The 24,650-nt window shown below is 50.7% G+C and overlaps 1 long non-coding RNA gene across 1 annotated transcript in view; it reads left to right on the plus strand.

Moving 5' to 3' along the window:
* LOC132207833 (uncharacterized) overlaps nt 1-24,650 on the plus strand; it is a 188,916-nt gene that overhangs the window by 14,643 nt on the left and 149,623 nt on the right. Inside the window, exons 2-4 of the long non-coding RNA XR_009443887.1 lie at nt 11,671-11,832; nt 16,940-16,999; nt 18,511-18,675. This is a non-coding gene — a long non-coding RNA (uncharacterized LOC132207833). The remainder of the gene's footprint in view (nt 1-11,670; nt 11,833-16,939; nt 17,000-18,510; nt 18,676-24,650) is intronic.

Below are 24,650 nucleotides of genomic sequence, written 5' to 3' on the forward strand. Positions count from 1 at the left end.
GATTGTTGGAAAAACCTGTCTAGGTTCACTGATGTCCTTTAGGAAAGAAAACTGCATTCCTTACCTGGTCTGCCCTACATGTGACTCCAGACCCACAGCAATGTGGTTGACTCTTAACTGCCCTCCGGGCAATAAGGGATGGGCAATAAATGCTGCCTGACCCGTGACGCCCTCATCTTGTGAATGAATCAAGAAAAATGCAACAATGTAAAATTAGACAGAGATAGAAGTTACAGAGACAGAGACTGCATTGTTTTAAATGACAAAGGAAATGCTTTTGTAAAGCACAAAAAGTGTAGCAATGAGATAAGTACAGGAATAAAAGATGGATCCAGAAAAGGTGTGAATGCTTTCAACAGTTCCATTACCAGCAGCTTTCCAATACAGCCGAAGGCAACATGTTGCTTTATTCTGAATAATATCCACTGAGAAACCTCGGCCAAGATTGCTTCTCAGTGAATCAGTCATGAAACTCTCTGAGGAATACTACAATATGATCAGTGTTACTGCTGTGGAATGCCGACTGAATGTTTAATGGATATTTTAGTCTCCTGATCAATGGATGTAACAGGGATGCTCTTGAACTCTCCTTGTTCATTCCTCAGTGGAAAATGTTGGGGAAAGAGCACAAGTTTTATACTCTATCAAATCTTCACACCTCGTAATTCTATTATTGGAGCTTCATTCTTGAGACCAGATAGAAGAATGTTTTATTAATATAGATGCTACATAGCCACTAATAAATCTAACAGGAAACTCAGGAGAAGCAACTTTGCCCAGAAAGTGGTTAAAATTTGAACCAGGAAGAGTGGCTGAAATGATAGCACAGATACTTTTAAGAGGAAGCTAGAGGAGCACATGAGGTAAAGGGGATGGTAGGGTTAAGAAGGGGTAGAAAGAGTCTTGTGTGAAACATAGATAACATCATGAGCCTGTTTCTGTACTGCAAGCTCTGTTTGTTAAGCATTGACTTCAGAATTAAGCACAGTCTCTCCAGAAAAGGCGATTGTTTAGAACAGTTAAAGGAATAAGTTGTCTTAGAGTAAGGGTTATTATTTGTGAATCTTTCAGACCCCGAGTATTTTGTTTGAATTCTGCAGACTGTGAAAAAACTGAGGAAGGCTAAGCTTAAGTTTGTGAGTAGTCAAGGGGAAAGTTCTCATGGGTAACTTTCTTTTGCAATGTGTTCTGAAATTTTTAAAACTGCTATATTTGATATTTTGGTTTATTTTATTTCTTCAATGTAATAAACTTCTGTTTTATTGGTAAAATCTAATCTGTAGTCTGATGTGCTTATGTTTCAGTGAAAGACCACAAGGTTTGACAAAGGGGAAAAAGATCTAGCGAGGCAGGTTTTATTCTGGGGTTTGACTGTTCCACTTGCTGAAGCAGCTGGAATCGTAACGGTTCTCATTTCTTGTCCTGCTGTGCTGCATTGGTGATAAATCTGTACGTTTCCTGGCTGTAACCGTACCAGGAAGTTCAAGAGTTCAGTGAAATGATGCTTCATTATTAGCATCAACTTCATCAGGAATACACCACACAGAAAACATTTCCCGAATTCGTAGAATGTCTTCGTGGACAAAGTTGGATCAATGGTTGTTTTAAATTTGTTCTCCACTATGGAAAGTGGAGTGTTTCTCATTCGAACTGTGTATTGTGAAATAGTGGTTAGCTGCTGCTAGTTGTAAGTTATTATTTCATTAACATGAGAGTTCAATATTCCAGCCATTGGACCTTGCATTGTTTTCACTATTATTGTGGTTAACTCATGTGTTTCTGTTTAAAGTGGCATTTGATGAATGCTCGTGGACATTGTGCACAGGGAGTAAGCAATTTAAACTCCTTTAAACACTCTACATAGTCACTTAATTCGTTGCATGGGTAAACCTAATGAGAAAATATATGTACTAATTTATATTTGTGTCTATAATATATATACATATAATATTTTATATTACATATATATAATATTTATATGAATATATTTGTGTTGGTTGCATTACCCGAAACACTCCTGGGTAGTGTCTCCCACCCATCCTCCTCCTCGAAGCAAAAAAAAAAGTTTCTGTGCGGCAGAAGGTAACTAGTTTATTTTTTATTCTTTATTTTAAACAGTCTCTTTGGGAATTTAGAATAATGGGAACGGAGGTCAGGGCAGTTGAATACTCCTCCAGCAGAATGTGGGAGGTAAGGGTCACCACTAGTGTCCCTGCTGACTACATCTGCGGGAAGTGCACCCGACTCCAGCTCCTTGAAAACCGCGTTAGGGAACTGGAGCTGGAGCTGGAGCTCACAGGGACTGACCCGCAGCCATGTCCCGCTCACAGCGTACTGCCCCCAGCAGCCCTGACCCGCTGACAGGGACCTGCCCCCGCAGCCATGACCCGCTAGCAGGGACTGGCCGCCGCAGCCCTGACCAGCTCACAGCGACTTGCACCCCGCAGTCCTGTCCCGCTCACCGCGTACTGCCCCCCGCAGACGTGTCCCGCTCACAGGGCCTGGCCCCCGCAGCCGTGTCCCACTCACAGGGACTGGAGCCCGTAGCCCTGAGCGCTCATCGTGACTTGCCCCCGCAGCCCTGACCCGCTCAGCGTGACTTGCCCCCGCAGCCCTGACCCGGTCACAGCGACTTGTCCCCCGCAGCCTTGTCCCGCAGCCAGGGACTTGTCCCCCGCAGCCTTGTCCCGCAGCCAGGGACTGGCCCCCGCAGCCAGGGACTGGCCCCCGCAGCCCTGTCCCGCTGACAGGGACTGGGCCCAGCAGCCCTGTCCGACTCAGCGGATTGGAGCCGCAGCCCTGTCCCGCTCACATGGTATTGCCCCCCGCAGCCGTGTCCCGCTCACAGGGACGGGCGCCCGCAGCCCTGACCCGCTCACAGCGTACTGCCCCCAGCAGTCCTGTCCCGCTTACAGGGTCTGGCCCTCGGAGCCCTGACCCGCTCACAGCGGACTGACCCTGCAGCCATGTCCCGCTCACAGCGACTGGCGCCCGCAGCCCTGACCCGCTAACAGGGACTTGCCCCCGCAGCCCTGACCTGCTCACAGCGTACTGCCCCCCGCAGCCGTGTCCTGCTCACAGAAACTGGCCCCAAACGCCCTGATCTGCTCACAGCGACTGGCCCCCGCAGCCGTGTCCTGCTCACAGAAACTGGCCCCAAAAGCCCTGATCTGCTCACAGCGACTGCCCCCCCGTAGCTGTGGCTCACTAACAGGGACTGGCCCTCAGCAGTCCTGTCCCGCTCACAGCGCACTGCCCCCCTGCAGCCCTGACCCGCTCGCAGGGACTGGGCCCTGCAGCCCTGACCCGCTCGCAGGGACTGGGCCCTGCAGCCCTGACCCGCTCGCAGGGACTGGGCCCTGCAGCCCTGACCCGCTCGCAGGGACTGGGCCCTGCAGCCCTGACCCGCTCGCAGGGACTGGGCCCTGCAGCCCTGACCCGCTCGCAGGGACTGGGCCCTGCAGCCCTGACCCGCTCGCAGGGACTGGGCCCTGCAGCCCTGACCCGCTCGCAGGGACTGGGCCCTGCAGCCCTGACCCGCTCGCAGTGGCCTGGGCCCCGAAGCACTGACCCGCTCACAGCGTATTGCCCCCTGCAGTCCTGACCCGCTCACAGCGGCCTGCCCCCTCAGTCCTGACCCCCTCACAGGGACTGTCCCCCGCATCCCTGACCCGCTCCCGGACTGTCCCCCGCAGCCCTGTCGCCCTGACAGGGACCAGGCCCCGCCGCCCTGACTTGCTAACAGCGGCCTGGGCCCCGAAGCCCTGACCCGCTCACAGCGGCCTGCCCCCGCTGCCCTGACAGGCTCGCAGCGGCCTGCCCCCTCCGCCCTGACCCACTCACCGCGGCCTGGGCCCCGCAGCCCTGACCCGCTCACAGCGTACTGCCCCCCGCAGCCGTGTTCCGCTCACAGGGACTGGCCCCCACAGCCCTGATCTGCTCACAGGGACTGGGCCCCGCAGCCCTGTCCCGCTCACAGCGTCCTGCCCCCGCAGCCATGACCCGCTCACAGGGACTGGCCCCCGCAGCCCTGTCCCGCTAATAGCGTATTGCCCCCCGCCGCCCTGACCCGCTCACAGGGACTAGCCCCCGCAGCCCTGTCCCGCTCACAGCGGCCTGGGCCCCGCCGCCCTGACCCGCTCGCAGGGACTAGCCCCCGCAGCCCTGACCCGCTCACAGGGACGGGCCCCCGCGCCGTGTCCCGCTCACAGCGACTTGCCCCCCGCAGTCCTGTCCCGCTCACAGCGTACTGCCCCCCACAGCCCTGTCCCGCTCACAGTGACTGACCCCCGCAGCCGTGTCCCGCTGACTGCGTAATGCCCCCCGCAGCCCTGTCCCACTCACAGGGACTGTCCCCCGCAGCCCTGACCCGCTCCCGGACTGGCCCCCGCAGCCCTGTCCCACTCACAGGGACTGTCCCCCGCAGCCCTGACCCGCTCCCGGACTGGCCCCCGCAGTCCTGTCCCGCTCACAGCGTACTGCCCCCCGCAGCCCTGTCCCGCTCACAGCGTAATGCCCCCCGCAGCCCTGTCCCACTCACAGCGTAATGCCCCCTGCAGTCCTGACCCGCTCACAGCGGCCTGCCCCCTCAGTCCTGACCCCCTCACAGGGACTGTCCCCCGCATCCCTGACCCGCTCCCGGACTGGCCCCCGCAGCCCTGTCGCCCTGACAGGGACCAGGCCCCGCCGCCCTGACTTGCTAACAGCGGCCTGGGCCCCGAAGCCCTGACCCGCACACAGCGGCCTGCCCCCTGCAGTCCTGACCCCCTCACAGGGACTGTTCCCCGCAGCCCTGTCCCACTCACAGGGACTGTCCCCCGCAGCCCTGACCCGCTCCCGGACTGGCCCCCGCAGTCCTGTCCCGCTCACAGCGTACTGCCCCCCGCAGCCCTGTCCCGCTCACAGCGTAATGCCCCCCGCAGCCCTGTCCCACTCACAGCGTAATGCCCCCTGCAGTCCTGACCCGCTCACAGCGGCCTGCCCCCTCAGTCCTGACCCCCTCACAGGGACTGTCCCCCGCATCCCTGACCCGCTCCCGGACTGGCCCCCGCAGCCCTGTCGCCCTGACAGGGACCAGGCCCCGCCGCCCTGACTTGCTAACAGCGGCCTGGGCCCCGAAGCCCTGACCCGCTCACAGCGTATTGCCCCCTGCAGTCCTGACCCGCTCACAGCGGCCTGCCCCCTCAGTCCTGACCCGCTGGCAGGGACTGGGCCCCGGCGCCCTGACCCGCTCGCAGCGGCCTGCCCCCGCCGCCCTGACAGGCTCGCAGCGGCCTGCCCCCGCCGCCCTGACCCGCTTGCAGCGGCCTGGGCCCCGCCGCCCTGACCCGCTTGCAGCGGCCTGGGCCCCGCCGCCCTGACCCACTCACCGTGGCCTGGGCCCCGCAGCCCTGTCCCGCTCACAGCGGCCTGACCCCTGCGCCTTGACCCGCTCACAGCGGCCTGCCCCCGCCGCCCTGACCCGCTGACAGGGACTGGGCCCCGCAGCCGTGAGCCGCTCACAGCGGCCTGGGCCTAGTAGCCCTGACCCGCTCACAGGGACTGGGTTCCGCAGCCCTGACCCGCTCACAGCGTATTGCCCCCTGCAGCCGTGTCCCGCTCACAGGGACTGGCCCACGCAGCCGTGTCCCGCTCACAGCGGACTGGGCCCCGCAGCCCTGTCCCGCTCACATGGTATTGCCTCCCCGCAGCCGTGTGCCGCTCACAGGGACGGGCCCCCGCCGCCCTGACCCGCTCGCAGCGACCTGCCCCCGCCCTCCTCACCCGCTGGAGGGACTGGGTCCCGCCGCCTTGACCCGCTCACAGCGGCCTGGGCCCCGCAGCCCTGTCCCGCGCACAGGACTGGGCCCCGGCACCCTCTCCCGCTCGCAGCGACTTGGCCCCATCAGCGCTGTCCTGCTCACAGCGTATTGCCCCCGCAGCCCAGACCCGCTCGCAGCGGCCTGCCCCCACCGCCCTCACCCGCTCGAAGCGGCTTGCCGCCGCTGCCCTGACCCGTTTCCAGGGACCGGGCCCCGCAGGCCTGACCCGCTCACAGCGGCCTGGGCCCCGAAGCCCTGACCCGCTCACAGCGACTTGCCCCTGCAGCCCTGACCCTCTGACAGGGACTGGGTCCCGCAGCCCTGACCCGTGCACCGGGACTGGCCCCCTGCAGCCCTGACCCTCTGACAGGGACTGGGTCCCGCAGCCCTGTCCCGCTCACAGGGACTGGCCCCCTGCAGCCCTGACCCGCTCACAGGGACTGGCCCCCTGCAGCCCTGACCCGCTCACAGGGACTGGCCCCCTGCAGCCCTGACCCGCTCACAGGGACTGGCCCCCTGCAGCCCTGACCCGCTCACAGCGACTTGCCCCCCGCAGCCCCGACCCGCTCACAGCGACTTGCCCCCCGCAGCCCTGTCGCGCTCACAGGTACTGTCCCCCGCAGCCCTGACCCGCTCACAGGGACTGTCCCCCGCACCCCTGACCCGCTGACAGCGAATTGCCACCGAAGCCCTGTCCCGCTCACAGGGACTGTCCCCCGCACCCCTGACCCGCTGACAGCGAATTGCCACCGAAGCCCTGTCCCGCTCACAGGGACTGTCCCCCGCACCCCTGACCCGCTGACAGCTATTTGCCACCGCAGCCCTGTCACCCGCACCACTGACCCGCTGACAGCTATTTGCCACCGAACCCCTGACCCGCTCACAGCGATTTGCCCCCGCAGCCCTGAACCGCTCAAAGGGACTGGCCACCGCAGCCCTGACCCGCTGAAAGCGATTTGCCCCCGCAGGCCTGTCCCGCTCACAGGGACTGTCCCCCGCAGCCCTGAGCCGCTCACAGGGACTGTCCCCCGCAGCCCTGAGCCGCTCACAGGGACTGTCCCCCGCAGCCCTGAGCCGCTCACAGGGACTGTCCCCCGCAGCCCTGAGCCGCTCACAGGGACTGCCCCCCGCAGCCCTGACCCGCTCACAGGGACTGTCCCCCGCATCCGTGACCCGCTCACAGGGACTGTCCCCCGCAGCCCAGACCCGCTCACAGGTTCTGGCCCCCGCAGCCCTGACCCGCTCACAGGGACTGGCCCCCGCAGCCCTGACCCCCTGACAGCTATTTGCCACCGCAGCCCTCACCCGCTCACAGGGACTGGCCCCCGCAGCCATGACCCGATCACAGGCACTGTCCCCCGCAGCCCTGTCCCGCTGACATGGACTGGCCCCCGCAGCCCTGTCCCGCCACAGGGAATGACCCCCGCAGCCCTGACCCGCTCACAGGGACTGTCCCCCGCAGCCCTGACCCGCTCACAGGGACTGTCCCCCGCAGCCCTGACCCGCTCACAGGGACTGTCCCCCGCTGCCCTGACCCGCTCGCAGGGACTGTCCCCCGCTGCCCTGACCCGCTCACAGGGACTGTCCCCCGCAGCCCTGACCCGCTCACAGGGACTGGCCCCCGCAGCCCTGACCCGTTCACAGGGACTGGCCCCCGCAGCCCTGACCCCCTGACAGCTATTTGCCACCGCAGCCCTCACCCGCTCACAGGGAATGGCCACCGCAGCCCCGTCCCGCTGACAGCTATTTGCCACCGCAGCCCTCGCCCGCTCACAGGGACTGGCCCCCGCAGCCCTGACCCGCTCACAGGGACTGGCCCCCGCAGCCCTGACCCGCACACAGGGACTGGCCCCCGCAGCCCTGACCCGCTCACAGGGACTGGCCCCCGCAGCCCTGACCCGCTCACAGGGACTGGCCCCCGCAGCCCTGACCCGCTCACAGGGACTGGCCCCCGCAGCCCTGACCCGCTCACAGGGACTGGCCCCCGCAGCCCTGACCCCCTGACAGGGACTGGTCCCCGCAGCCCTGACCCCCTGACAGGGACTGGTCCCCGCAGCCCTGACCCGCTCACAGGGACTGGTCCCCGCAGCCCTGACCCGCTCACAGGGACTAGCCCCCGCAGCCCTGACCCCCTGACAGCTATTTGCCACCGCAGCCCTCACCCGATCACAGGGACTGGCCTCCGCAGCCCTGACCCGCTCACAGCGACTGGCATCCACGGCCCTGTCCCGCTCACAGGGACTGGCCCCCGCAGCCCTGTCCCGCTCACAGGGACTGGCCCCCGCAGCCCTGTCCCGCTCACAGGGACTGGCCCCCGCAGCCCTGTCCCGCTCACAGGGACTGGCCCCCGCAGCCCTGTCCCGCCTACAGGGACTGGCCCCCGCAGCCCTGACCCGCTCACAGGGACTGGCCCCCGCAGCCCTGTCCCGCTCACAGGGACTGGCCCCCGCAGCCCTGTCCCGCTCACAGGGACTGGCCCCCGCAGCCCTGTCCCGCCTACAGGGACCGGCCCCCTCAGCCCTGACCCGCTCACAGGGACCGGCCCCCGCAGCCCTGACCCGCTCACAGGGACCGGCCCCCGCAGCCCTGACCCGCTCACAGGGACCGGCCCCCGCAGCCCTGACCCGCTCACAGGGACCGGCCCCCGCAGCCCTGACCCGCTCACAGGGACCGGCCTCCGCAGCCCTGACCCACTCACAGCGTCTTGCCTCCCATCCCTCTTACACAGGTCACCCCTTGCTCAGAAATGGTCCCAATTATCCATGAACCGGAAATCCAGCCCCCTGTGCCAGCTCCTTAACCATGCATTTTCATCTCACCTATCTTTCTCTGACTTAACTCACTAACATGTGGCACTCGTGGTAACCCATAAATTATTCCCCTCTCGGTCCTGCCTTTCAGCCTCTTTGCTAACTCCTTGCACATAGTCTGCAGGATGTCATCCCTCTTTCTGCCTTTGTCATTGGTACCAACGTGCACAGTGGCCTCTGGCTGCTCACCCTCCCCCTTAAGAATTTCTGGCACCCAATCAGAGATGCCCTTGACCTTGGCAGCAGGGATGCAACACGCAGCCCTGGTGTCTCAAATGTGGCTACAGAATCTATGCCCCCAACGAATGAGTCTCCAACCACGTTCGCTCACTTGGATTTGCCTGACCCTGTCCCACAGCAGGGTGGTTTGTACCATGGACCTGGCTACTGCTGATTGTATAACTGACCCAGTTTAGTTTTAGATCAGTGTTAACCTTGGTTTCGTGGATAGCCAAGCACCTGAGTCGTCTACAATAGAGGAGAAATACATTCTTCAGCTCACGGATTCTGTGACAGTCAAGGACAAGCACTGAATTGTTCTAACCTCATTTCCAACACCTGGCCCATAGCCTTGCATGGCTTGGATAGCACTTGCACGTTTAAAAAGAAAATAAATGTAAGGATGATGTGAGGGTAAGGACATGGAATTTTTTTGATGTGGTCATATTCTCTCTTGTTGGAGCTGATTGCTGCTTAGCACTTGTGTGGCGCAAATGTAACTTAACCTTTATCAGGCCAAGCCTGATCGTTGTCCAAGTCTCACTGTATTTTCTCACCGTTGACTTCACTGTTGGGCCTAACCAACATTTTGTACATACCCTGCCTATTCTGAAACTCTATCACTTAATATTAAGTCTAATAAAGACAAGTATCCAATGTGCCTTCCAAACCACTTCAACGACCTGGTCCATTACATTGGGGGATCAACAGGCATGCACATCAAGATCCTGAGATCCCTCTGATCATTGGTGCTTGTGAGGTCCGTATGATTCATCATGGGCTCCAAAATCTGTTTGTGCTGTGTCACCTGATCCTTATCCCGTTTGTCCTTACATGAAATAATGTTCACAAACGCTTCTCAAAAATTCTTCCCAATCCTACTTTTTGTAATCATGATACAAGTGAGCATAAAACTTGGAACACGACAGCAACAGGAATGTGCCCTTTGGCCCACCATGTTGGGCCAAACATGACAACAAATGAAATAATCCCTGCTGCCTGTCCTTGATCCATAGTCCTCCATTCCTTACCTATTCGCGAACTTAACTAAAAGTCCCTTTTAAATGCTTTCATCGTATCTGCATCCACTACCACCCCGGGCACTGTATTCCACACTTTTAACATGCTCAGTGTGAAATATTTGCCCCTCACATCTCTTTTGAACTTGCCCCCTCTCAGCTTAAATGCATGCCCCCTAATAGTGGACACTTCAACTCCGGGGGAGAAATTTTCTGACCGTTAGCTGTATTTATGTATCTCCTAATTTTATAGACTTCTATCAAGCCTGCCCTCAGCTTCTACTGCTCCAGAGAAAATGAAGAGTTTTTCCAGCTTCTCCCTCTCGTTCATACCCTCTATTCCAGTCAGCATGCTGGTAAATCTCTTCTGCACCCTGTCCAAAGCCTGCACGTCCTTAGTGTAATGTGGTGGCCAGAATTGAATGCAATACTCTGTGTGGACTCAACAAAGTCTTGTAAAGCTGCAATGTGACATCCTGACTCTTGCACTGAGTTCCCCTATGAATAAAGGCAAGCATGCGATATGCCTTCTTGACCACCCTATCTACTTGTGTGGCTACTGTCAGGGAGTTATGGTCTAGGACCCCAAGATCCCTCTGGACATCACTGCTGTTTGGGGTCCTGCCATTAACTGTGTATCCCTTTCCTTAACACTTGGTCTCCTAAAAGGCAACACCTCATGCCTGCCCAGATTAAATTCCATCGGCCATTTCTCCGCTCGTGTTTGCAATTGGTCTGTATCTTGCTGTGTCCTTTGACAACCTTCCATGCTGTCCACAAGTCCACTGGTCCTTATATCATCTGCAAACTTAGTGATCCCCCATCTGCATTTGCAACCAAGTCATTTACACATATCACAAACAGCAGAAATCACATCGATGCAGAACACCACTCGTCACTGAGCTGCAGCCAGAAAAACAGCTTTCCACCACTGAGACGGCAAGAACTGCAGATGCTGGAATCAGAGTTAACCAAGTGTGGAGCTGGAGGAACGCAGCAGGTCAGGCAGCATCAGAGGAACAGGAAAGCTGACATTGTTGATGCTGCCTGGCCTGCTGTGTTCCTCCAGCCCTATACTGTGTTATCTTTGTCAGCCTTCCACCGCTACCGTCTGCCTTATATGGGCAGGCCAAGTCACCATGGATCTCATGGATCTTAATCTTCTGGATGAGCATACCATGAGGGACCTTATTGAAAACCTTCGTAAAATCCATGTATATGTTATCAACTGTTCGATCCGAATTGATCACCCTTGTCACCTCCGTGAAAACTTCAACTGACTTGGTAAGACATAACCTGCCTTGCATAATACCATGCTGGCTGTCCCTTATTAGCCCATACTTTTGAGACATGAGACACTCACCAGTCTGTAGTTTCCTGGAAAGTCCCTGTTTTCCTGCTTGAACAGAAGAATGACTTTATCTACTCACCAGTCTCCGCAACCCCTCCAGTGCCTGGCAAGGATATCAGATCCTGTTGAAAGTGGTGTGTTGATGCATTTGTGTCATGATTGTGTTTTGTTTCAGCCCTAACATTGAAAGCAGTGTAAGAATGTCTTTGTGCAGCAGGCGAGGTGTGATGAGACTGAGCCTTCATACAATTGCAAGATGTTGAAAATTTGCCATTATTTATGAAAACAGTGATAAATTTCCATGATCAACATTTCTGTTACACTGCAATGATTATCCCGTGGCATGTAAAATCAGAAAGATACGATAAAATGAGACTGGGTCATATGCAGGGAGAATGTTTGCCTTTCATGTCTATAGAAGTAGTGAAATATTTCCGTGAATCTAAAAGTCACTTTTCCGTTCATTGAAGGACACAATCATCGCCTTGGAAGCTTCATCACGATACTACTTTGCATTTCTGAAGAGGGAAGAAGAAATCAACATGAAAATTCAATTCCATGGTTTTGGAAGTCCCATTGAGAACGCGATTCATTTGCGCCGGCATAATGCTCTGACCGAGAAAGAATTGAAGGTGAGTTTGTAGTTTGGAAGATCGCAGCAATTTATGCATCAACTTCTTCATCGATAATGTTCCATTGCTTTCAAACTACATTTTCCACTCTGCAAGATAATAACTGTGAGAACAAGCAACAGCATCGGTAGGTGGTCTATGGGGAATGCAATGTTACAAAACCCGATCCATTCAACAACATATTTCAGATATGTCAACAAATTAAATATTCCAGCACAGGATAAAACAAGGAAGATGAGAGTGAGGAGGCAATAGCTCTGATGACAAAAGAACAGAAATTTACCTTTATCCATTCGAGCAAAAAAGCAGGCACGCAAATAAATAATCATCTAACAATGCACATGTGCAACGGAGGCTACAGGGGGACTAAAAATGCCGAATTGTTGTCATGCGTATTGCTGAAAGGATGATTGAAACAGAATCTGTGGTAAATTTGAAGAAATACAGATGATGCATCTCAGGATGTTGGAGGAAGAACATTTATGGACTGAGGCAAATTGTATTGCCCTTTTCAGGAGTTATTGGGTTCATAATGAATTGAAACACTTCCTTCTGTGCTGAAAGCTTTAGTTTAGTTGCAGCTGGATGACAATTTCTGTTCCTGGTAGTATTTAGCAAACTGTTAAAAGTGAATGTCACTGCACAGAATTCCAAACATGACTCCAATCAGTAGAGAAAATATCCAAGGTGTGTGATGAGTTGTATCCTCTCATGTTGAACAGCGCAGCGACAGATACAATGGAGGCACTGATGATAATGTTCCAAGAATCCTTAGATTGTGGAAAATTCGCAGAGGATTGAAAGATGGTGAACATAACACCATTATTACAAAGATACTTGGACAAAATAGTAAGCAAGTATTGCCAATTTAGGTCAACCTGGGTAGATGTTCATGCCGGCAATGAAAGATGAAATAACAGGGTACTGAGTGTGCTATAACATCCTACAGAGTGAACATCCTTTCATAACGGGGAAATAATACTTGACAAACTTGCTACAGTGCTTTGAGAAGGAAACAAACATTACTGATGAAGGACCACCAGTTGATGTCGTACATTGAGATTTCAACAAAGCATTTGATAAGGTACAGCTCGTAAGGTGTCTCGAAGGAAAAGAGCCCGTGTGTTCAAGGGTAGTATGTTCGGATGGACAGAGGACTGCATCGTTAATAGAAGTAGAGTTGTAGCAGCAAGATGGTAACTGACAAGTCATGTACAGCCACAGAGCGAATGCTGCGGAGGCCGTACACCTCATGTTGACTGGGTTGATTTCGGAAATGGCGGAGGGGATTGCTATGCTTAGGAAAGTTGGGCAGGCAGGGACTACGTTCATTGGCGTTTTTAAGATTGAAAACAATCTTATTTTTTCAACATTTAAGATTCTTAAGAGGCTTGATAGTGTATATCCGTAGAGATTACTCCCATTTGTGAAAGATTTTACGACCAGAGGCCACATTTTCAAATTGGTTGCCCATTAATTCAGGGAAGAATTACTTCTTTCAGGTTGCAGCAATTTATTGAACACTTTAGCCAAGAAGGTTTTAGAGGTAATGCCATTAATCATATGCTAGGCTGTAACGGCCAGGTTAATTTTTAAATCAAGAAACAATGATAATGAGAAAAGGGTCTCGGCCTGAAACGTCAGCTTTTGTGCTCCTGAGATGCTGCTTGGCCTGCTGTGTTCATCCAGCTTCACACTTTGTTATCTTGGATTCTCCAGCATCTGCAGTTCCCATTATCAGTGATAATGAGAAAAGGGTAGTCTTTACAGTGGAAGATACTTCAAGGATCCCCTTATTACTAAAGAACACAGGGAGGAATTAAACACATCACTACCACACCATCACTACCATGAGAAAAGTAGCAGTAGACAATCTAATGGAGTGAAAGCAGATTGGACTCTTTGCCGTGATGGTTTACTTTCTAAGATTCTAAACAATGAGCTTCAGAGTCGGTGTCTGCTTTGACTGTAATTTCCCAAAAAGGTTTAGATTCCAGAGAAGCATCTGAGGGCTGGAAAACTGCTGATGTGACATCCCTGTTTAAAAAGGAGAGAGGCAAAAAGAAGATAACTACAACCGAACCAGCCTAACATCTATTGTTGGAAATATGTGGCAATCAACTATGAAGAAAATAGTAGCAGAACATTTGGAAAATCAGAATCTAATCAAACAGAATCACCATAGCCTGCTGAAAGAGAAATTATGTCTGGCTAATTTGTTTGGGTTTTTGGAGGAAGTTTTGGGAGGAGAATTAATAGAGGAAAACCAGTAAATGTGTTGTGTTTGGACTTGGAGAAAGCATTGAGAATGTACTCAAAAGTAATAAGCTAAGAGCTGAGGTTTTGAAGGTAGTATATTGCTATGGATCAGTATACTTTGCACGTTCTGGAAGGAGAGATCACATCTCGAGTGAAATGCACCGAGTGAATATATATTTTGGGGAACTTGGTGGCAATCCGGTAAGTCAGTGCAGAGGGTAAGAGGTGCCATTTGCTTGCTTTTTTTGCCTGATAGTTCGTAAGCATTTTTTTTGAGACAGGGTGAATTGAAGCCAGAATCAGGGACCGAGAGGGTGAACCAGGGTCATTGGTTGGTGATCGCTACTGGTTTAAGAATCTATTATCGGTAGCTTTCAGATTGAAAGTAAATCGGAGAAATATTTACAGGCTACAAACTAAAAGACCAGAATGTTTTCAAATCAAATTAAGAGCGAAGTAATTGAAATGGAGATGCCAGGCCAGATGATGATTTGTACCTACATGACGGGCGAGTGGTCAGGCCCCATACTCCAGCTTAGGGTTGATGAACAGGAATCTCAGTTTTTACCAATCAACAAATCATGTTGGGGACAGTTACTGGGGAATGCTGTGCTTCAGGACGCAGTCACACACCTTAGATTAACTAGCTGAAACTTGGTCAGTGGCCAATGACAAAGAACAGGGCAGGTGGAAGGTTTCAGGATGTAGTGCAGAAGGAACCTTGGCCTTTGATCTTATCTAACAGGTTTGAGATTCTTTCTTCCTGTGTGGATGAGAGTGCAGGGTATAGGGAAGATGAGTAAACTGACTGTAGCACTGTGGTACAGGGGGACATTGAAGAGGGATTAGAAAGTGAAATGTAGTTATAATCAGAGGTAGTATAGTTTGGGGAATGAACACTGTTCGTTGTGACCAGGATCGAGAGTCTCGAAAGTAGTGTTGCCTGCCTGGTGCCCAGGTTCAGGAGATTCCATCTCGGCTACAAAGGAACTTGAAGTGGGAGGAGTAGAAATCCAGCTATCGTGGTCCACACAGGTACCATTGATATGGAAGAAAGAGGAAAGAGGTTCTGCTGAGGGATTATGAGCACCGAGGTGCTGAGGTGAGAAAGCAGAACCAGAATGGTAATAATCTCTGGATTATTATCTGAGCAATTTGGCACGGTGTGAACATAATTATAGATGTACATTGTTCAAATGGTGGCATGGCAGAAATGTGTTTGAATTCATGGGACATTGGCATCGGTATGGGGAAGGAGGGAGTCGTTCTGGTGTTATAGGCTCGACGAGAATCATATTGGGACAAGTATCCTCGCAAAATACAGAGCTGGGTCTGGGGCTAGGGCGTTAACATAAAAAGTGTGGAGTGGGTGAGCTCAGTTGCATGGAAAATTGTGGAAAAAGTTAGAAGCTGGTAAGTGCTCAGCAAAGTTTCCAGAGCAAGTAATAGGACAAAAAGTTTGGAAATGGTCAGGAGTCTCACTTCAGCTGCAGCAGATAAGAAGGGTGGCTGTAAATGCCAGACTGAAGATCTTGTATTGAATTGCAGGGAGTGTATGAAACTAAGTGAATGAGTTTGTGGTGCAGATTGAAATTGACAGATACATCACTCTGGGTATCACAGAGAGGTGGTTGTTAGGGGATAAGTGTTGGGAACGAAATATCCAATGATTCATGTCCGATAGAAAGAACAGGCAAATGAACAGAGATAACAAAGTGTGGAACTGGATGAGCACAGCAGGCCAAGCAGCATCTCAGGAGCGTAAAAGCTGACGTTTTGTGCCGAGACCCTTCTACTTCTGTGTGTTCATCCTGCTGTGTTCATCCAGATCCACACTTTGTTATCTTGGATTCTGAAGCATCTGCAGTTCCCATTATCTCCGATACAAATGGACAGAGATGCCAGGGTTGGCTTGTCAGTAAGAAATGAAGGAACCAAATGAAGGAACGCGCTGAAGGAACCAAAGCTCTTGGGCTTGTTTATTAATGACTTGGAGGAAAGCGGTGCATGTGCTGTGGCTAAATTTGTAGATGACTGAAAAAATATTTAGAAAGACAAGGCATGGCCCAGAAACAGAGATTTACCAGGATGTTACTTGAATCGGAATGTATTAGCTATAAGGAGGGTTTGGTGGAAATGCTGTGTCATGATACATGTAATGAGATCAACCATGATCTCACCGAATGATGGAGGAATATTCAATGGGCCAAATGACTTTTTTTGTGAGTCTTCTTGTTTGACAATGCATTCATGAAGGTGTTTTTTTTTTCTCTCTTGGATAAGATGTGGAAATGAAATGTATACGAGATGATGGGAACTGCAGATGCTGGAGAATCCAAGACAACAAAATGTGAGGCTGGATGAACACAGCAGGCCAAGCAGCATCTCAGGAGCACAAAAGTGCTCCTGAGATGCTGCTTTGCCTGCTGTGTTCATCCAGCCTCACATTTTGTTGTCATGAAATGTATACACTTCCTTTTCATCTGGGAATAAATAATTGTTCTGAACGATTTCCATTGACTAATAGCAATCTGACAAGCTTCGCAATGTAAAGAGATTTTTAGCTTCTTTTTAATTGTAAAGGTATTCTTTGGAATTAATTTGGCATATATTATTTGCATCTCAGGAAGTATGTTCATCACTGCATCTCAAAAAGTGCTCTGTTGTATGACAGTAGCTTTTTAAAGATCACTTCAATGGTTGTGATTTTGAGTTGCCATAACACACATTAAATTACACTGTTGGCCAATCTGTCCATGCTTATTTCATTATCTTATGCTTCAAACAGACAAGGAAATATTGGTGATGCAATGAAGTGTTTGACTCTCAAATATAATTGCTGTTATAGTTTCCACTTGGAAGAAAGATTCACATCAAATTGACTGGTCAAGGAAATGGGACACTGACTGTGAGTACTTTGAATGTTCGAGTTATTCCTAAAATGAAAGTTATGACCTTGATGATTTCTCTTTCATGCAGATATGAAGAGACTCTTTTAAAATATCCTCTGGGTTAGTGGTTCAGGCATAAAAGTGCAATATGTATATTTATGTATATACATGTACATGCGTCATCTGAAAAGATAATGAGTATAAATCACTTGTGACAAGGTGAGAATGAGTTATCCAGATAGTAAGAACTGCCAATGTTGGTGTCTGAGATAACACATTGTGGAGCTGGAGGAACACAGCAGGGCAGGCAGCATCAGAGGCTGAGGAAAGTTGAGGTTTTGGGTCAGGACCCTTCCTGAGAAATGGAGGGTGGAAGGGAGCTCAGAAACAAATAGTTTTGAGGGGGAGGAGGTGCTGGGGAAGGTAGGTGGGATGGTAATAAGTGAGTACTATCCAGATTGGAACAGATTTTCCCCAGGGGCTATTGAGTACGAATTCCAAATCACTCTCAAAATCTTAGTGACTGTTAACATTGATGTTTTTTGTCTGTGTGTTTCAGTAATTGCATGACAGTTGAATGGTTCGTTGAGAGTGAGGAACCTATGGACTCTCACACACCAAGATGGAATTTAGTTCGAAGAGTGACTTCAAAATAGTTGCTTGCTTTTAAAATCTTGACCGTTTTTGCTGTCCAGTTGAATGAATTTAGCTTCATACTGCTTCAATAGGAATTAGTGTTTAATAGGAACATATTTGTGAAACTTACAGTTCCGTAAGTTTTAGCATAAACTGGTCCAGCCTTTCGGTGCTTGCAAAAAGGCTCACCTCTCCATTAATACCGAAGGAAAATTGGAGTTTAGAAGTAAGTTCACCCGTTGTCAGGGAATGAAATGTTAATGTTGACTCGAAAATAATTTTTAAAAAAGTCATATATTTGTGTAACACTGAACTCAAATTAAAATTTGGATATGCTAGTTTTACAGATGGTTGGATATTGAATTCATTTTAAATGAGGGTGAAGATCACTTTAAATCCAGCATATTTGTGAAGAAAAGAAATAGCATATCAAATAAAATTAACTGCATGACTCTTCATAGCCCTATATGTAGAATTTCATTCTGAACTATGAGACAGTTGTGACCCCATACTACCTCAGTGCTCATGGCAAGAGTAAGACTCCTGTTTGACGTGCTGTGCACTGCATGGAATGGCGGCAACATCAGATTCATTGATGCTTGAGAATCAAAAGAATATGACGATAAGATTTAAAATCAAAATCTCATTGAACACTTCAAGGAATGTATTACAGGAAGAGGGGGAAAGCATGTATGACTAATAGAAGGTGGTGGCGCAGATCACATAGACCTGTGTGCTAAAACTTCTGACAAATTTCACATTGAATGGAACAGTTTAAACAGGCTGGAGGAAGCAGACATGCCAGCCCAAACTTTTTGAATTTGAGCATTCTGTTCATAAACATCAGCAAAATTGTTGGAAACATGTTTATTCTTTCTCTTTTGTTGCACAGAACCATACGATTAGACTGTTTTGATGAGAAATTTAAAGATTACGTGTCCCATCCGTTTGACTCACAGTTTGGTACCATAGGTTGGTACGATCTTCGTTGGAGAAGGAAAAGGGATGTTCCAGATACAGAAAACCGTCAAACCATTTACAACAAAGTCCGTTTCTGGTTAGTATTAATTAATGCAGTTAACATTTTTAGCTCGACATGATTGCACAATGGAGTCAATAAGAAAATTCCATCTGATATTCCACATCAATTTTAAGTGGATATTAAAGCAGCTCATTTCTTTTTCACGCTGTATGCTGCTTTTAAGAATGGTTGTCTTATTGTCGAAATGTTTAGCTTTGACTCCATGGCTTCTTCCATTAGCTCACATTGAAACACATGTTTCTTCAGCCAAAAATGCACATTTACCCGGTGTAGCTTGACCAACCTTCCCCTGTGGTCGTTCCCCTGAAATCCCCTGCGGTAGCTCCCCTGAAAAACAACTATACCATTTTGGATACTGTTCCGGGGACGACTTCGCAGGGGTATGCAGTAGGGTGCAGGTCTCTGGCACAGAGTCTGTCCCTCTTGCACAGAAGGGGAGCGGGGATAGGAAGAGAGTGATAGTCATTGGGGACTCAATAGTTAGAGGGACTGATAGAAGATTTGCCGGGAACGAAAGAGACTCACGATTGGTGTGTTGCCGACCAGGTGCCAGGGTCTGTGATGTCTCGGATCGTGTGTTTAGGGTCCTGAGGGGAGAGGCTGACCAGCCCCAAGTCGTGATATACATAGCCACCAACGGCATAGGTAGAAAGAGGGATAGGGATGTCAGGCAGGATTTGAGGGAGCTAGGGTGGAAGCCGAGAGCTAGAACAAGCAGAGTGGTCATCTCTGGTTTGTCACCCGTACCACGTGATAGCGAGGCAAAGAACAGGGAGAGATTTCAGCTGAAGACGTGGCTGCAGGGATGGTGCAGGTGGGAGGGCTTCAGGTACATGGACAATTGGGGCTCGTTCTGGGGAAGGTGGGACCTGTACAAACAGGACGGTCTTCACTTGAATGAGAGGGGCACGAATATCCTGGGTGGGAAATTGGCTCGTGCCATTCGGTTGGATTTAAACTAGCTCAGAAGGGGGATGGGAAACTGAGGTGTAGTCCCAGTACACAGGAGGATGAGCGTAGGGAGGACATGGTCAGGACCTCACTGTCACAGGAGTGTGCTGGCAGACAGCAAGCTGGATTGAAGTGTGACGACTTTAATGCCGGGAGTATCCGGAATAATGTAGGTGAGGTTGCAGCTTGGATAGGTACCTGGGACTTCGATGTTGTGGCCATTTCGGAGGCATGGATAGAGGAGGGTCAGGAATGGATGTTGCAGGTTCTCGTGTTTAGATCTTTCATTAAGGTCTGGGAAGGTGGTAAAAGAGGGGGAGGTGTGGCTTTGTTGGTCAAGGACAGTATAACGGCGGCTGAAAGAACCTTTGAGGACTTGTCTACTGTGGTGGTATGGGCTGAGGTTGCCAAGGAAGGTTTGTCGACTGAGCCAGTGTGGGTGGAAGTTCGGAACAGCAAGGCAGCAGTCACCTCACTGGGGGTTTTCTACGGACCCCAAATAGCGGTTGGGAGATCGAAGAACTCATTGGCCGGCAGATTGTTGAAAAGTGCAAACGTATCAGGGTTGTTGTTATGGGTGACTTCAACTTTCCCAATATAGATTGAAACCTCCTGAGTGCAGATGGTTTGGATGGAGCCGTTTTTGTCAGGTGTGTTCAGGAGGGTTTCCTGACTCAGTATGTGGACAGGCCGAGGGGGGAGGCCATTTTGGATTTGGTGCTCGGCGATGAGCCAGGACAGGTGTCAGATCTCGTGGTGGGAGAACACTTTGGCGACAGTGACCGCAAGAGCCTCACATTTACCATAGCCATGGAAAGTGAAAGGAGCAGTTACCAGGGGAAGATATTTCACTGGGGTCAAGGAAACTATGATGCTATCAGACAGGAGTTGGGAAGTACAGATTGGGAGCAATTGTTCCACAGAAAGGGCGCAGCAGACATGTGGAGGCTGTTCAAGGAGCAGTTGTTGCGAGTGATGTATAAATTTGTTCCTCTGAGACAGATAAGAAGGGGTAAGATTCAGGAGCCTTGGATGACGGGTACAGAGGTGCTTCTTGTCAAAAAGAAAAGGCAGCGTACGTAAGGTGGAGGAAGTGAGGGTCTGGCACAGCTTTAGAGTATTACAGGCCTGCTCGGAAGGAGCTCAAAAGATATTGCCTGTCCAATTGTTACCTGTTACAACCTTTGCGTCCACGCTTGCTCATTCAATGGTGTCAAGATGCCAGCAGTGCATGTACCTTCTCCATCCCCTAATGCCGTCAGCTCACACAAGACATAGTCCTTACTTAAAATCTTCTGATCAACCAACGTTCATTGTAATGGACATTTTAGTTGTCTGTCATGAAACGAAAACTGATTCTGACTGGCATGACCTGCAGTGCAAATGAATATCATCTGCGAAACGAGATTCCTTATGGGCTTGCAGCCGCTACAAATAATTGCTTTTCAAAGACGTTGCATACATACATTTTTTTCTCCTGTCACCTTAGATTTTTTTTTGTTTATGCATGTTGTGTGGGTTTCCAGTCAGGCCCATAAACTCAGGTTGATGCAGTCACTGTTACAACACGGTATTGAAGGAGAATTTGTGATCTTTGGAGTTTCATTCCAGTGTCTGAAGGAGTGCACCATCAAGCCACTTCAGAGCACTACTGGCGACGAATTGTTGCAAGTTTTCAAGTGTTACCGATCGTCACATAAAATATGGCCTTTTTGTTGTTGCGCTATTCATCTTAACTGCACCATATCTAGTATTTCGGCTTGGAAACTATTTCAAGTTTTTTGATTTACTTATTCAAAATCATTTATGATTGTTGTCATGATATCTACACTATGTTATTTTGATTGGACATGGAGGATTGGATCTGTCTTAATGGAAATAATGTATGCGCTTATAAAACCCCTTCTGGGCAAGGTAGTTGCTCAGTGGTTAGACCTGCTCATGCACTGGGGAGCCAATTGAGATTCCAGTCTTGGGTAACTATCTGTGTGGAATTGACACGTCCTCCCCGCGTCTGCGAGGGGCTTCTGCCAGGTGCTGCAGTTTCCTCCCATTGTTCAAAGATGTGCAGGTCCTTATATGTGATTTGTGAAGCATTTCTTAAATGTTTCAATCCTGCCAGCATCCAGTGCCTTGGACAAAATAACTGGAGATGAATAAAAGATACTGTGCCTTTTGACACCATTTCCTGCTGGATTTTCATCAATCCTGCTTTATATCGGTGACAACTTCCATGACCTTTTTTGATGCTATGTCTGAATTGACAGTCTAGTTCCAAATATTTGTCGTGCAGTATTTCAAGGTCTCTGTTACAGCATACCCATGAATGTCCACTTCAAAAGATACTTCCATATCATAGAATCCCTACGGTGTGGAAACAAGCCTCTTTTGACCCAAGAAGTCCACGGCCACGCTCCAAAGAGCATCTCACCCTGACTCATCCCCCGACCCTTTCCTCAGTAACCGTACGTTTCCCATGACTAACACACCTAATCTACACATCCCGAAACACAATGGGCAAGTTTGGCATGGCCCATACACCGAGCCTGCACATCTTTGGACTGTGGGAGGAAACCAGAGCACCCAGCAGGAACCCATGCAGGCATGGGCAGAATGTACAAACTCCGCACAGAAAATCGTCCAACGGTGGGATCGAACCTGGGTCCCTGGCGCTGTGAGTCAGCAGTGCTAACCACTGAGCCACCGTGCTGCCCTTGGAGTTAGACAGAGCTTGCTTGTTCCTGGGTGGCCTCAAACTGCCAACCTCCACTTAGTGGCAAAAGTGCTGACCAACTGCACTCATCTTCACTGGTTTTTGCTTTGTATCATTGAATTCAATCCTTCAAACTCTATGATAAATATTTAAATTTCCATTGATATGTGAGCGTTGTTTTTAGTACGCAGTATTGGTTTATTATGTTTCATTGGTACATGATGAATATTGTATGTATATGCAAATGGGCAAGTTGGTAATGATGCAGTCCACAGACCTGGAGGATAATAACACTGTCCTTCAATCGCCCACGATGCCCTCTGCAAATTGGTAGAAAACAAAAATTTCTATAAAATTCATCTCTCCTCCCGTCAGTCGATCAAAATTAATTCAGGATTTTGTACAGGCCAATAAGCGTAAGATTACACGAGCCTAAACAAAACTACTGGCTCATATTAGTTCAGTAAAGTGAAAGGGCAACAATAGAGGCAGTAGGAACTGCAGATGCTGGAGAATCTGAGATAAGAAGGTGTAAAGCTGGATGAACACAGCAGGCCAAGCAGTATCATCCGGCTCTACACCTTGTTGTCTCAGATTCTCCAGCGCCAATTTTCTGAAGTAGGGTCTCGTTCCGAAACATCAGCTTTCTTGCTTCTCTGGTGCTGCTTGACCTGCTGTGATCATCCAGCTCTCCACCTTGGGCAACAATAGAGTATGTTTTAAGTCACTAGATATGTTACGTGGGTTTGTCTTCCTTAGGGTGGACAATGGGATGCAGTGACTGAGGACAATGGGATGCAGTGACTGAGGGCAATGGGATGCAGTGACTGAGGGCAATGGGATGCAGTGACTGAGGGCAATGGGATGCAGTGACTGAGGACAATGGGATGCAGTGACTGAGGACAATGGGATGCAGTGACTGAGGACAATGGGATGCAGTGACTGAGGGCAATGGGATGCAGTGACTGAGGGAAATGGGATGCAGTGACTGAGGGAAATGGGATGCAGTGACTGAGGGCAATGGGATGCAGTGACTGAGGTCAATGGGATGCAGTGACTGGGAATTGGGACGCTGTGGCTGAGTGAAATGGGACGCAGTGACTGATGGAAAGGAGATGCAGTGACTGATTGAAATGGGATTGCCGTGACTGTGGAAAGGAGAAGCAGTGACTGAGGAAATGGGACGCGGTGACGGATGGAAATGGGATGCTCTGACTGAGTGTCAAGTGAAGCTTTGAGTGAAATGGGATGCAGTGGCTGTGTGAAATGGGATGCAGTGGCTGTGTGAAATGGGATGTAGTGACTGGTGGAAATGAGATGCTCTGACTTAGGGAAAGGAAAGGCAGTGTCTGTGGGAAATGGGATGCTGCGACTGAGGGTGATGGGATGCAGTGACTGATGGAAATGGATGCAGTGACTGAGTGAAATGGGAGGCGGTGACTGAGTGAAATGCGATGCAGTGATTGAGGTACTGGGAAGGAGTGACTGAGTTAATAGGGATGCAGTGCCCGTGCGGGCTTGGGGTGCAGTGACTTAGGGAAATGGGATACAGTGCCTGAGTGAAATGTGACGCACTGACTGAGTGAAATCGGATGCAGTGACAGAGTGGAATGGGATGCAGTAACTGCGTGAAATGGGATGCAGTGAATGAGTGAAATGAGATGCAGTGTCTGATAGAAATGTGATGCAGTGACAGAGTGACATGAGCTGCAGTGACTGATGGAAATGGGATGCAGTGACTGAGCGACATGAGCTGCAGTGTCTGATGGAAATGTGACGCAGGAACTGAGGGAAATGGGATGCAGTGACTGAGGGACATGGGATGCAGTGACTGAGGGACATGGGATGCAGTGACTGAGGGACATGGGATGCAGTGACTGAGGGAAAGGAGATGCAGTGACTGTGGGAAATGGCATACTGTGACTCAGGGTAATGGGATGCAGTGACTGAGGGGAATGGGATGCAGTGAGTGTGGGAAACTGAATACAGCGTCTGAGAGATACGGGAAACAGTGACTGAGGGAAATGTGATGCAGTGACTGAGGGAAATGTGATGCAGTGACTGAGGAAAATGTGATGCAGTGACTGAGGGAAATGGGATGCAGTGACTGAGGGGAATGGGATGCAGTGAGTCTGGGAAATTGAATGCAGCGTCTGAGAGATACGGGAAACAGTGACTGATGAAAATGGGATGCAGTGATTGAGTGAAATGTGATGCAGTGATTGAGTGAAATGTGATGCAGTGACTGAGTGAAATGTGATACAGTGACTGAGTGAAATGGGCTGCAGTGACTGTTGGAAATGGGATGCAGTGATTGAGTGAAATG

The sequence above is a fragment of the Stegostoma tigrinum genome, unplaced genomic scaffold (assembly GCF_030684315.1).
Source record: "Stegostoma tigrinum isolate sSteTig4 unplaced genomic scaffold, sSteTig4.hap1 scaffold_172, whole genome shotgun sequence".
Taxonomy (NCBI): domain Eukaryota; kingdom Metazoa; phylum Chordata; class Chondrichthyes; order Orectolobiformes; family Stegostomatidae; genus Stegostoma; species Stegostoma tigrinum.